Source organism: Schistocerca serialis, chromosome 1 (genome assembly GCF_023864345.2).
Source record: "Schistocerca serialis cubense isolate TAMUIC-IGC-003099 chromosome 1, iqSchSeri2.2, whole genome shotgun sequence".
Classification (NCBI taxonomy): domain Eukaryota; kingdom Metazoa; phylum Arthropoda; class Insecta; order Orthoptera; family Acrididae; genus Schistocerca; species Schistocerca serialis.
This window is the reverse complement of record NC_064638.1, coordinates 310,183,982-310,198,929: the sequence shown is the minus strand read 5'-3', so window position 1 is coordinate 310,198,929 and position 14,948 is coordinate 310,183,982. Positions and strand designations below refer to the sequence as shown.

The following is a 14,948-nucleotide window of genomic DNA, read 5'->3' as shown; positions in this document are numbered from 1 at the left end:
GATAGCAAGTCAATGCAGAAAGACCGTATTTTTTTATACTAGCACTATTACCTTTGAAATGATAAAAAGTACACTTCCAATAGGAATTATTCAACAAATGATGCATTCAAATTATTCAGGAGAGATCAAATAATATTAAGAGATAATAATTAGAAAATGTGACTTCTTGACCAATTTCACCATGCATACTCCCCTTAAAGGAAACAGAGGTATGAGACATGTTTTTAAGTAAGGTCCATTTGAACATAAGTACACAATGAAAGGTTATTTCAAAAAAGTAAATTTATTTTCAGAAAGTACATACTTCACTCTATTTTTGACATAGGTGTCAAGTTTGTTCAAACACATATCATACTTCTCATCCAAATTTAAAATACCCTCTTCATAAAAACTTTTCCGCATTCTCGTATGACTAAGCATTAACTGCCATTTTCACATTGTCGTCGTCATTGTAACGGTTGCAACTGAGGTGTTGTTTGAGGTGGAGGAACAGATGGTAATCACTTGGCGCAAGATCAGGACTGTAGGGTGGGTGGTCTAAAACTCCAGCCAAAACTGTCCAATAAATCGCGGGTCTGACCTGCAGTATGAGGTCTTGCATTGTCATAGAGAAGGACAATTCCCTTTGTCAGCATGCTGTGTCTTTTGTTTTGAATCACTCTGCATAGTTTTCTCAGGGTTTGGCAGTATGCTTCTGCATTGATAGTGGTTCCTCGTTGCATGAAGTCGACCAACAAAACACCATGCCTATCCCAAAACACCGACACCATGTTTTTGTGCTGGGACAGAGTCTGTTTGGCCTTCACCTTTACAGATATGCAAAACCCATATTTTGTCTCCAGTTACGATCTGACTCAAGAAGACATCACCTTCTTCGTGATAATGAGTCAAGAAAGTCATTGCACATTCAAATCTTTGGTTTTTGTGGTCCTCTGTTAGGAGTTTTGGGACCCAACGGGAGCACAGTTTCTTAAACTTTTGGTGTTCAGAAACAATGTTGTAAAGCAATGATCTCGACACATCAGGAAATTTGTTTGAGGGACCTGTTCTCCCGAATCCTTGCTTCAACTGAAGCCATCAAATCGTCTGTAATCAAAGAAGGGTGACTGGAGCGGTCCTCATCATGGACATTGTCACGGCCATCTTTGAATTCTCGCATTCACTTACGCAGTTTGCTTTCACTCATAACACTATCACCGTACACTTTGCAAATCTGTCAATGAATTTCTGCTCCAGATAGGTTCCTTGCTGACAAAAACCGCATCACTGAGCAAACCTCACACGCAGTGGGCGAGTTGATAGTCTTAAACATTTTGAAAGCACAGAACAGCTACAGAGCTACAGAGGTTAGCTACAGAGCTGAAAGTGAGCACAGTTGTTCCTGAGGCATGCCGTTACACGACACACGCACTCATTGCGGTATGAGCGTGAACTACTAGTGTCTACAACAAAGCGGACCTTGCTGAAAATGCACACCTCATGTAATGAAAGAGAAGGTGGCTGTCTGATGTGACGAAAGGAGTTGGCTCATTGCATGGGCAGTACATGAGCATGCAGTAGCCATAGAACAAGCAGTTATGCAGGCTGTTTTACAGTTTATGGTGTACAAGGAACCATGGACTCATGTTGATATTTGATGGGCAGGTGTCAAAACCTGAGCACCTCAAAGAATGGAGGTGGTTTATGATGGGAACCCGACTGTGGCTAGATACCACCACAATAGCGAGTGACTCTTTTAAAATGTTGAAATAGGTACTATGACAAACTTCACATCTTCTACTTCGAGAGTTTACGGAAGCCAACTACCACTGATGTAGTGATTTATGCAGTACAAGATGACGTATTTTGGAGCCATGATTAACTGAATGTTAAGACTGTCACTACAAGAAATGGAAGTCAATAAGAAACTTTTGAGTTTTGTGTGAGGGCGGTGGGCGCGACTGAATTCTTTGAGGATGGGCACAGGGTTATGAGCGGAGGATCTTTCTTTGCTGCACGATATATTTAAAGCACTAACATGGTGGATGAATATAAAATCGAACTGTTGAATGCAGCTACTTACTGTCACCAGTCACAAAGAATTAAGGGGATTCTCATAAGCAAACAGTGTTGGTGTGCTATTGATCCTGGCATGGGAAATACACCCACAGCAGACAAACAGAAAGCAAATGAAAGGTCAATGGGTATTCTGCTAACAATAGTAGATGATAATTCACTTGACAATATACAAGTCTGCGAAAAAGTGAAAGAGGTATGGGATGTGCTGAAAGATTCCCATACTCATTGAGATATGTGGGATGGAATGCTTGCATTAAAGTAATACGTGAACATCAAAAAGAAAGCAGATGAATGAATGTTAGATTAACTTACAAGACGCAATGCACTTCTGTTCAAAGTTCGGGGTTCTGGCGTTGAATTATCAGACAAGCCAGCAGCTGTGCTTACCTTGATGGGTCTACCTTCAAAGTACGAGACTTTTGCAAGAAGTATGCGACGATGTGATGAGTCGGATTTCTCACTTACGAAGTTCAAAAGCCGTCTTTTAAAAGAAGAAGGACGACACACAAACATGAAATGCAAAAGTGAAGTGAGAGCCTTAAAGGTTTCAGCTTTCAGAAGAGGACAACCACAACTAACGAAGTGTGGCAGAAATATTCAAAGGGGATGAGGCCGCAGAAACAACCAGTGTGATAACAGTCACAGCAGTTATGAGAAAACATATGGCCATGGTCGACGATGTTTTCGTAGTCAAGAGTACGGACACATTAGAAGAAACTTCCCACAATTTGACGATAATGTTTCAAATGACAAACAAGTAAACCAGAGAAAGGAAGCAGGTAAAACATCCTCAAATTCTGTTGCGTTAACCACTAACAAAAGTGCATTACTGACAGTGAAACACATTAACATGAAATTTCATGCTACATGGGAATTAAGTGTGACCTTGTTGGTCACTATTGTGCATTCACATGTGATGTACCCCACTTTCCGTGAAAACAAAAGAAACGATGTGTGGATTCTGGACAGTGGAGCAACAGACCACATGACTTACCAACAGGATAAATTCATCACTTTCACCGAATGTGAAGAATCGGTAAAGGTAGCTGGTGGTGGATATTTGTTGAGTTCTGGCTGTGGCATTGTGAGGAAACAATGTGGGGAAATAATTGCGAAAGGACCAAGAAAAGGCAATTTGTATTACTTTTGTGAAGACAGCTCCAGCCCTTCAGTGAGTGGACGTGACCATACTGCAAATCTTAACACTAGTCAGGAACTAGATTTGTGGCACTGAAGACTAGGTCAGATTCACATCGAAAAGACAAAGAAACAAGTCAAATGCAGTGGAATTACTCTCGAAGCATCTGATGACCAGATAACTGAAATGTGTAGCGTGTACATCGAAGGCAAGATTAAAGCCAAGTCTTCCCCCAAACTGACTGTAAACGGAACAAATGAACCACTACGTTTGATATCCAGTGATGTAATGTGTGTTTCTGGCTCACAGTCACTTGGTGGATCAAAATATGTTGTCACATTTATTGATGATTACTCGAGATATGCAGTGATATATTTACTAAAAGCCAAAAGTGAAATGTTTCATTCATTTAAAGAATATAAAGCATATGCAGAAAATTGTCAACAGAGTAGGATACGAACACTACGTTCAGACAGTGGAGATGAATATATGAATAAAGAATTCAAAACACACTTGTTAAAAGAAGGTATTTAGAGGCAGTTGACTGTCCCTGGCACACCTCAACAAAACGGTGTGGCAGAACAGTTCAACCAAACTCTTTCAAATATTGTGCAATATTTGTTGTTAGAGAGTGGATTGCCACAAAATTTCTGGGGTGAAGCAATAGCTAAAGCAAATTACTTGCAAAATAGATGTCCAACAATAGAAAATGATGGAGAAAGTCCCTACAAAAGTTGGCATTGACGGGAACCAAAAATTGATCATCTGCGATTATTCAGATTTCGTGCTTGGGCAAAAATGAAAAACCAGTGTGACAAATTTGAACCAAAAGGACAGCCTTATGTAATGATTGGATACTCAGAAACTATAAAGACCTACAGACTGTGGCATCCAATGACAGGAAATACAACTATTGCCAGAGATGTGCTAATTGATGAAAGACTCTTTCCTGCAAAACAGCAAAAGTGTTGCAAAGGTGATTGACCTGAAGACCACTAACATCACAGATGATGAAGAGGCATTACAGAATGTGGATATTATGGAAACAGAAGAGGCGCCTGAAATTGAACGAAGCGAAGCTATGGAAACATGCTTGCCTTCTGAAAACACTGACATTGAGGAGGAGAGTGCTGACAAGGATCAGAGTGCTGAAAGCGTTTACCCCACAACAGAGGATAATGACTGTCAACTTCAAGAATCTGAAATAAATGAAAACTACAGAACACATTCTGGATGACAAGTCAATCCACCAAAATGGCTACAGACTATGAGACAAAAGAAAAGAAGGTATATGCAATAGTGAATGAGAGTACACCAAGAGAAAATGATCCACAAAGTGTACGGGAAGTCATATCAGCTGAAGATAGAAACAAATGGCAAGAAGCGATGTTAGAAAGAAGAATTGGAAAAACTACTGCAAAAACAAACCTGGACATTTGTACCACATACCAATAACACACACCAATATAAACAATACGAACAAAATGGGTCTTCAAATGGAAATATGATGAAACGGAAGAATTATTAGGCACAGAGCACGAGTGGTAGCTTTAGGAAATGAGCAAGAACCAGGCATAGATTTTGACAAAAGTTACAGTCTGTAACATTACGAGTCAAGATAGCTGTAACGGAAATTGAATAGCATAAAGTTATCATTAACAATGCACGCCGCGCGATTTGTGATGATTTGGTTGGTCATAATAGTAGTAATATGCTTTTGAATACAATTAAAATATAACGGCAATACCTGTTTAGTGTTATTGGAAATAATATGTAGTAAATTAATGAGTAAGGTAGCCGATCCTATAAGAAGAGGTGAAATTGGGCATATTAAGGGGTTTTGCTTTATGTCGACTAAGCCGATGATACGGCGTCTTTTTTTCCGTTTACTCTTAGGAGGGGAAAAAAAAAAAAAAGGTAACGAAGTGCTAATTGTGCGTTGTGAAAAATATAGGGGCGAATTTTAAATAGCTACAATGTATAATCGGACTAACAAATGGACAATCAGTTACGTGAAATAGCGGACTGCGAAGTGTGGTCATTAAATTGAGTACACCTACAGGGTGGTCAATTCCGGGATAAGTCTATTCGCATCTCACGAGGGACGCGGTATTGAGACCGGTTTTTTTTTTAATTATATCACGGAGAGCGGGCTGCAATTTATAAAAAGGAGAAAAGCTGTATCATTATCACTGACTGTTGGTGTTAAGCAACCAAAACTGTTCATCAAAGGGTTTCGGTGAATGAGTGGTGAATGTGAAATGAAACTGTGAACGAAGTTATGTTAAATAAAGCAGAAGAGACAAGACAGTTTGGTCGTATCTGTTGTTATTCCATAAACCGTAACATTTCTTCTCGTTGTGCAAAGCCTTTATAGACGATCGTTATGACAATTTGCTTTGAAGGGATCTAGTTACGAGTTAAGTTTTGGGGACCTGGTCAACAGGGGATAGTTCGTAGATCTTAACTACTGCAGCTATTCTGGAATCAGGTGCTACCGTGACCGTTGTGTGTTGTCAATGGCTTAAGGTCATCATATCTCATGCTCTAAGATCGACGCGCCTTTCCTCTTGGTATAACGGTGTCTCACGGTAACAACGACAACGCCGACGGCGAAGGAAGATACAGTAGAAGTGGCGCCCAACGTGGGGCTCGATCGAGGAGGATTGCTGCATCGAGTCGAGTATCATCCGGATTCACGAACCCTAGAGTTGGAAAATATTGTAGCAGCCAGTGAGTCTGTTCAATGAAAGAGGTATTCTTCAATAATTGCTAAAAGTGATCGATACTACCAGGTATGATTAAAATAACTGTATAATTAAAAAAAAAAAAAAGGAAGTTGAGACTTGTGATTTCGGTAGATAAATATATATAAATACATAGTGAAAATAAGTGTATGTCTTGGTAGTGAATAATCATGTCAAAACGAACGAAAAGAATACATGATAATGTGCAGTTGAGTAGAGTAATGAGTAGAGAGAGAGAGGAAAGTGAAGAGGATAGGGATGATGCATCCCATGAGCTCAATGTGGGACAGGAGACATGTACAGATAATAATACAGTTATTGATTTAGAGCCGTTAGGAGATTCAAATACAATGATAAGTAAGGTAAGCAGCATGGGAGAACATAAAGATCTTGAGGTTTCAGAAGTAGATCAGCAAGTTGATCCTCAAATTGAAAATAATAATCAAAAAATGTTTGATATGCTGGTATCAATAAATACTCAAATGGGTGTAATGTATGGAAGACTTGGTTCACTAGAAAAAGATAATAAGCAATTAAAAGAGGACAATCAAAAGTTAAATGAAAAATTTGAGGCCAAATTTGGTTCATTAGAAGTTAAAATGGATTCTTTGGAAAGCAAACTGAACACCTTTGATTATAAACTGGAAAATACTAAGAAAGAATTAAAGGCGGACTGGGAGACTCAATTAAATGCGAAATTTGGAGAACTAGATGTAGAGTTTTCTAACACCTTAGAAGGGCGATATAATAATTTAATGGGAAAACTTCATGACGTAGAAAAGAAATATGAGGTAGTTTCGAAGAGTTATGATGGCCTGTCCAATAGGATGGTTAAGTGTGAAAGCAGCTGTTTCAATGCTAGCGCACAGATAGAAGAGCTTTTGAAACAAATAGTCGAGTTTGAGTCCGATGCTCGTAAGGGGATTGACAAGTATTTAGTAGATCAAACTAAAAGACTTGACGAAGATCTATCTGAATGGATAGAGATAAAAGGAAATGAAATTGTAGACAAGGTTAAGACTACTATTGGATCCCAGCCAAATGAAAATATCAATGAGCACCTAAGTAGAAATGATGAATTAATTAAGCTCTTCACTAGCGAAATTCAGAAAATAAAAGAGAAAATAGTTGATGAGTTACCTAAATGGCAAAAGGAAACCAATCATAAATTGGCGGAGTTAGAACGAAAGTCATCACAAAATTTGTTGACAGTTCGGAGAATAGGTCGAAAAACAACCGAACTTGTGATAATACAAAGAACAATTGTGGTGAAAATTTGCATTGGGAAGTTGATGATTCGGTTGGTAAAGATGATGATTCTTTTGGTCAGCGAGGATATTTGTCTTCTTTAAAGGTGGAGAACAGCATTTTTAAAAGTAGACAATTCCCAACATTCTCCACTGAAAAGAACAACCTGCATCCGAAAATCTTTATCAATAATTTCAAAAGAATATTTCCACGTAGCTGGTCAGAACACGACCGACTTCAATTTATAGTATCCAAAATTACCGGAGAAGCCGCATTATGGGCCGCCAAAGTAAGTGAAAGTTGCCATACTTGCGCTGAGTTTGAGCAACTTTTTTTGGCTAAATACTGGTCGTCGAGTAAACAAGAGAAATTAAGAAAAGAGGTTTACCAACCTGAGTATTTTAACAGTAAAAGGAGTACTTTAAGGCAATATTTTGAAAAGTACATAAATAAGACACGTTATTGGAGTGATCCAATTTCTCACAAGGAAGTGATCAGAATTTTGAAGGGAAGGTTGCCCATAAATATACGTGAAAAGTTAATAAATGTTCCTGACCACGATGTAGAACAGTTCTTGTCGGTGATTGACTCTATAGATATGATTATAGAAGACGCGAGACAAATGAGTAGTAATCAAATGTCGACTCAGACTCATAGTAATACGAATAATTATAATAATAATTTAACGTATGATAATAATAATACCGAAAACCAGGTCAAACCCGCATCACAGGAGCGTGGACAATCTTCATCCTATGGTTGCAATAAAAACAATGATTATAATAAATATAGAAGAGATACTTACTGTGCTAGAGGTAAACCTCGATATGGTGATGCGAATGTGCATAGTAGTGATATTAATAAGAGTAACAGATACCCAAGTGATGAACCCAATAGTATTCGACCTTGGGAAGATAATTCGAAGCATAATGTTCATCGGCAGGATGGAACAAATGCCTCGAGTCCTCATCCAGCACAAGGAGTTATACCAATGGGCGAAGGAGCCTCCAATGTGCGACGGGGTGAATACCATAACTCGGATCATACTGTACGGATTGTGGAAATTCTTGAACCCCCCACCGATGACTCAACGAGATATATTAAACTAAAACCAGTCACCAAATGCCTTCCTAGGATGATTGGAAAGGAGAAGGTAGGCAGGCATCAATTTGAACTGAGAGTATTAAGGTACAATAATGATCAGGATATAAGGAATGAATTAATTGAAGAAAAACCTGAAGTTTCTAATAAATGTGGACAAATTTTACAGGCAATAATTCCAACAAGTATAAATAATGTTGATGTTGAAATATTAATTGATACTGGAGCAACTATTAGTGTCATTACGCTGGACTGTTTAAAACAGATAAGCCGAGGGGTAAAAATGCCCACTTTTCCTATCACAGGATGTACCGTGTCTGGCGCGTTCAGCGCAAAAATGCAAAAAGTTGTGAAACAGGTACGTGTTGACATTACAATACGGGGGGCTCAAATAGAAAGTACATTCCTGGTTGTTCCTAAAATGACAGTACCATGTATCTGGGGTTTGGATTTTTTATGTGAGACCGGTGCAATCATTAATTTAGAGAAAGGTGAATGTATATTTAATTCCAATGGTAATGTTTTGACAGCCACCCTGAGAAAGGGCCGAGTAATTCCAAATCAGTTGTGTATGAATCTAATGGTAAAATATGTCAGTATTGATGATGAAAATGTGTATGATATATGCCTTATTGAATGTTCTGAAGAAATGATTGATAAAATGTCATTGCAGGAAAAGGTGTTAGAATCAGAATATTTATCTGTTATCCAAAGGGACGAACTGTACTACTTGTTGGAAGCATATCAGTCGATTTTTAGTAAACGTCCGGGTATAATAAAAGACTTTGAATTCCATATAAAGACGTATGCACATAAACCCTTTTGTCGTACTTCCTATTCTATCCATGGACAAAGAAAGAAGTAGTCAGAAAGGAAATCAATAAAATGTTAGAATGGGGTATTATTGAGCCCTCAGATTCCGAATATTGTAACCCTCTTATGGCGGTAATTAAACCCAATGGTTACATCAGATTGGTGTTGGATGCCAGAGAGATCAATAAGATCATTATACCTGTACAAACGCGACCGGAGAACCTAGAAGAGTTAGTACAAAAGTTTTATGGTGCCCGCTTCTTAACTTCTTTGGATATGCGTAGTTCATATTGGCAAACTAGAATGTCGAAAGAATCTAGAAGATATACTGCATTCGTTTTTCTGGGCCGAAGTTACCAATTTACCGTCATGCCATTTGGGTTGAAAATAAGCGGTGGTGTTTTCATATCGGCATTAGATACCGTACTGGGCAGAGACCTTTTGAATGAAGTTACTTTATATGTGGATGATTTGCTAATTGCTTCTGAAACTTGGGAGGAACATTTGGACTTATTAAGAAGAGTTTTTGCGAAATTTTTGGAATACGGAGTTACTGTAAATTTGAGCAAATCCAAGTTTGCTCATAACCAATTGAAATTTCTTGGACATATAATCACTCCTGAAGGGATAAAACCAAATCCTAAAAAGATGGATGCGATTAACAGATGTGCTTATCCAAAAAATAGGACGGAATTAAAGTCATTTATCGGCTTAGTTTCATTTTTTCGATGATTTTTACCCAATCAGTTAGGAAGCCAAGACTGTTTGTTACGGCTGTTAAGAAAAAATGTCATGTGGGAGTGGAATTCCAAATGCACGCAAGCTTTTGATAACATCCGCAATGCTTTGACTAATGCTCCACTGTTACATCATCCGAGACTTGATCAAGATTTTTATATTGCTGTGGATGCTTCTGAAACAGGATTGGGTGCCACTCTTTTCCAGATGGACAATCCAGAAGATATCAGTACCATCAAAATAATTGGTTTTGCCAGCAGAACACTCTGTAGCCGTGAACGTGCATATTGTACTACTGAATTGGAAGTACTGGCCGTGGTCTGGTCCCTTAGAAAGTTTCGCTATTTTGTATATGGAAAGAAGCTCATTGTATTCTGCGACCACAAAGCTTTATCTTTTATTTTAACAGGAAGGATGTTCCATTCACGTTTAACCCGGTGGGCCTTGCTACTGCAAGAATATGATATTACGCTCAAATACATCAGAGGGAAAGACAACATCATAGCCGATGCTCTTTCAAGACTACCGAAAAGAAAGAATGACGACAAGTGTGAAGAATGGACTATTGACTTTAAAGTCATGAATTTATCAAGGCAGATTTCACAGCTATGTCGAAGTCTTCCACAACTGCAAGAAGATGATAAGTTGTGGAAAGCCATTAGGCATGCTGTTGAAAGCAAAACGCTAAGTCACTCTCAAGAACAGTATCAATTAAAATCCGGAATATTGTATCGGAGGAAGGATGAAGAAGATGTTTGGAAAGTTTGTGTTCCAAATAAATATTTAGAATCACTAGTATGGTACACTCACTTGAATTGGGGTCATTTTGGTGCCGCTAAATGTACAGCCAAAATAGCACAATACTGCTATCATCCAAATCTGGGACGTATAGCTACAAATATTCTTAAGAAGTGCAAAATATGTCAGAAGGCGAAACCCATAAACTATTGTCGGAAGATAGAATTACGTCCTATCATCCCACAACAACCTTTAATGTTGGTGTCATGTGATGTCTGTGGGCCATGTCCCATGACACGTGGACGGTTCAAATATGTATTGGCTTTCTATGATCTCTTTTCAAAATATGTGAAATTATATCCTTTGAAAAATCTCCACGTTCGACCCATGTTGCGCAAATTTATCAACAACTATATAACTGAGCTTGGCAAACCTATAATGATCTTGACAGACAACACTGCTTATTATACAAGCAAAGTATGGAGAGACACTATGAAAGAACAAGGAATCCAGCACATTTACATCTCAAGATTTTACCCTTGTGGAAATCCGGTTGAGGGAATCTTCCGAGAGTTGAACCGATTTTTACGGACGTACATACCCAAACAACATTATAAATGGATCGATTAGATTTATGAATTTGAGAAAGTGTATAATGACTTACCACACTTATCGACAGGTTATTCACCTAACCAAATAGTATTTGATGAAAGTATTGTGCCAGAATGGATGAAGAAATTACCTGCGATAGAACAAAAGATTACCAAGAAAGAAGATATGGTGAAGAAGGTCTACGAAAACTTGAAGCATCAAGCACAATTGAGAAGAACCTGTTTTGATAAAAATGTGAAGAAAGTAGTCACATATGATGTAGGGGAAGAAATTTTATTGAGAAATCACCCAAAAGCATCAACCAGGAAAAGACTGAATAAGAAATGGCAATATTTATATACAGGTCCATACAAAATAATGAAAATACCTCATGAAGGGAGCTACCTCATGGCAGATTGTGATACTGATGTAATTAAAGGCTTGTTCCCTCACATAGACCTGAAGAAGTATTATCAATAATGAGCAAAATATAGATTCAAGAAACACTGAATGATACCAGGACTACACTCAGTGGACTAAATAAAAGCACCAGTGGATAAATACGTTCTTATACTAATTTACAAAGAAAATTAAAGAATGTACCGACGATTTCCATGAGATACCTTCTTGGTATCAGCAACAATGTCGACGCTGAAATACGATTTATCCTCTCACCGAACAGCGAGGATGGATGATTTAAAAGTGGAATTAAGAGGAAAAGAAAAGGACCAAATCCTCTCTGGTTAAACAAGTGGCCTAATAAGGGTTTTGGCCTAGGATGCCAATCGTCGAACCCGGCTGTGATCCCTGCCTTGCACAGTCGGTTGAAGAACTGAGGGCTTCATCCAAGAAAAAAAAATGTGGTGTGAATATGAAGTGATTAGTGCGAAGTGTTTCTAAGAGAACATATAATATTAGTTAAGGGCATTTTGTCTAGGCCCATTAACTCAACTTAAATATTGTAGAATGTATGTACTGACTTGTTGAGTGAATCGGAGAGTGAGTGTATTCGCCGAAACAAATACCCTCTCCTGTCATTGTACAAAAAAAAAAAAAAAAAAAAAAAGCCTGTTCTGTCTGGAACCCTCTTCAAGACATCACAGTCTGGGGGGCCGTGTAACATTACGAGTCAAGATAGCTGTAACGGAAATTGAATAGCATAAAGTTATCATTAAAAATGCACACCGTGCGATTTGTGACGATTTGGTTGGTCATAATAGTAGTAATATGCTTTTGAATACAATTAAAATATAACGGCAATACCTGTTTAGTGTTATTGGAAATAATATGTAGTAAATTAATGAGTAAGGTAGCCGATCCTATAAGAAGAGGTGAAATTGGGCATATTAAGGTGTTTTGCTTTATGTCGACTAAGCTGATGATACGGTGTCTTTTTTTCCATTTACTCTTAGAGGAAAAAAAAAAAAAAAAAAAAAAAAAAAAAAAAAAAAAAAAGTAACGAAGTGCTAATTGTGCGTTGTGAAAAATATAGGGGCGAATTTTAAATAGCTACAGTGTATAATCAGACTAACCAATGGACATTCAGTTACGCGAAATAGCGGACTGCGAAGTGTGGTCATTAAATTGAGTACACCTACAGGGCAGTCAATTCCGGGATAAGTCTATTCGCATTTCACGAGGGACGCGGTATTGAGACCGGTTTTTTTTTTTTTTAATTATATCACGGAGAGCGGGCTGCAATTTATAAAAAGGAGAAAAGATGTTGGTGTTAAGCAACCAAAACTGTTCATCAAAGGGTTTCGGTGAATGAGTGGTGAATGCGAAATGAAACTGTGAACAAAGTTATGTTAAATAAAGCAGAAGAGACAAGACAGTTTGGTCGTATCTGTTATTTTTCCATAAACCATAACATTTCTTCTCGTTGTGCGAAGCCTTTATAGACGATCGTTATGACAATTTGCTTTGAAGGGATCTCATTACAAGTTAAGTTTTGGGGACCTGGTCAACAGGGGATAGTTCGTAGATCTTAACTACTGTAGCTATTCTGGAATCAGGTGCTACCGTGACCGTTGTGTGTTGTCAATGGCTTAAGGTCATCATATCTCATGCTCTAAGATCGACGCACCTTTCCTCTTGGTATAACGGTGTCTCACGGTAACAACGACAACGCCGATGGCGAAGGAAGATACGGTAGAAGTCCAGTAGTAAAAATGAAAAGTATGCGACTACTGATGGGAACAGCAGTTGAACAAGACTGGGAAGTTCACCATTTAGATGATGTAGCGTATTTGATGGCTGACATCAGAGATGAGGTCTATGTGGAACTACCCATGGGTTTCACAGATGCCACTGACAAACTAAGAAGAAAATTCAATGGCATACCAGATCAAGAAGAACTGCGCAATGGTGAATGGATCTGCAAATTAGGAAAGTGCATCTGTGGGTTGCATCAATCGGGCAGGAGATGGAACAAAACACTTGACGAGTTCCTGAGCAAGCAACAGATGCTGCGATCAGTAGCTGACCCATGTGTGTACTATGCTATACAACGTGAACTCATAGTAACTGCATATGGGTACAAGGCCAGATTTAGCATGCCCAGTGACATACTTGAGCCAGTTCAGCAACAATCCAAGTGAGGAGCACTGGTGTACTGTCAAACATACACTACGCTATTTGTGTGGTACAATGAATGATGCACTTGTTTTCCGTAAGACTGATAAGAAGATTGTGATCTATACTGATGCAGACTGGGGAGCTGATCCAAACCACCATAAATCCTTTAGTCGATATTTGACAGTATTTGGGGGTTGCAGCTGTAAGTTGGAGCAGCAGGAAACATCGAACTGTGGCACAAAGCACTGTTGAAGCAGAGTTTGTTGCACTGAGTGAAACTGTAAGAGAAGCAAAGTGGATGAATAGCTTTCTTGGTGAAATTGGTGAAGATTGTTTTCTGCACCACCCCATGAAGATTTTCATTGACAATCTAGGTGCGAAGAAACTTGCTGAAAATCGTGAGGCTTCTGAAAGGACTAAACATATGGATCTGAAGATTTTCTTTGTGCATGAGGAGGTGGAAGCCAACAACATAAGTTTGGAATACATCACAAGTGAGAAGAATGTTACTGACTGTTTGACAAAGGCAGTCGACAACGTGAAGCTGAAAACCCAAATTGGGGTCATGGACCAGGGGGCGTGGGCGGTGTCAGTGATGTGGACTGTCTTCCTCTTGTGTGTTCTTTGACATGTTTACTTCCTTGTAATGTATTGAAATTGGCAGGATTCAGTCTGTAGATGTGTGGTGTATTCAGTAGATGTGAAATGTGCTCAAGTGATGTGATGTGCATCTGTGTGCACTCCCTGTCCTCCTCAAAAGAAGATTGACACTCAGGTCACAATCTCAGTTTTTTAACAATGTTTGTCAGTTATCCTCAGAGTTTGCAATTTCATAATTTTGGTTGTGAAACAATAACAGATGAGAGGTGGATGCAGAGAGAGAGAGAGAGAGAGAGAGAAGCATAGCATAGCAGTCCATTCAAAAAAGTTGTGGAAGAGAGTGGTAACATCTTATTGAAAACATGGGGTCAAAGGTAAAATCCCGTCCGTCTCAAAATGATATTGAAGAGAGATAATTATAAGAAAAAATGTCTGCCTGCTACCATGTTTCTCCTACTAGTGTCTTTCTTGTGAATTAACAATATAATTGTTAACTCTCTAATCCTTATGATGGTATTGGAAAAGAAGTAGATGTGATATGAAGATGAGTCTGTGTGAACTTTTTATCAAGAGTGACTGAATGAGTAAGATAGGACTGA

General features: G+C 38.5%; 1 protein-coding gene across 2 annotated transcripts in view; it reads left to right on the top strand.

Moving 5' to 3' along the window:
- The window catches only part of LOC126469408 (lysophospholipase D GDPD1-like), a 171,261-nt gene that overhangs the window by 50,132 nt on the left and 106,181 nt on the right, over positions 1–14,948 (top strand). The gene's annotated exons all lie outside the window — the stretch shown is intronic.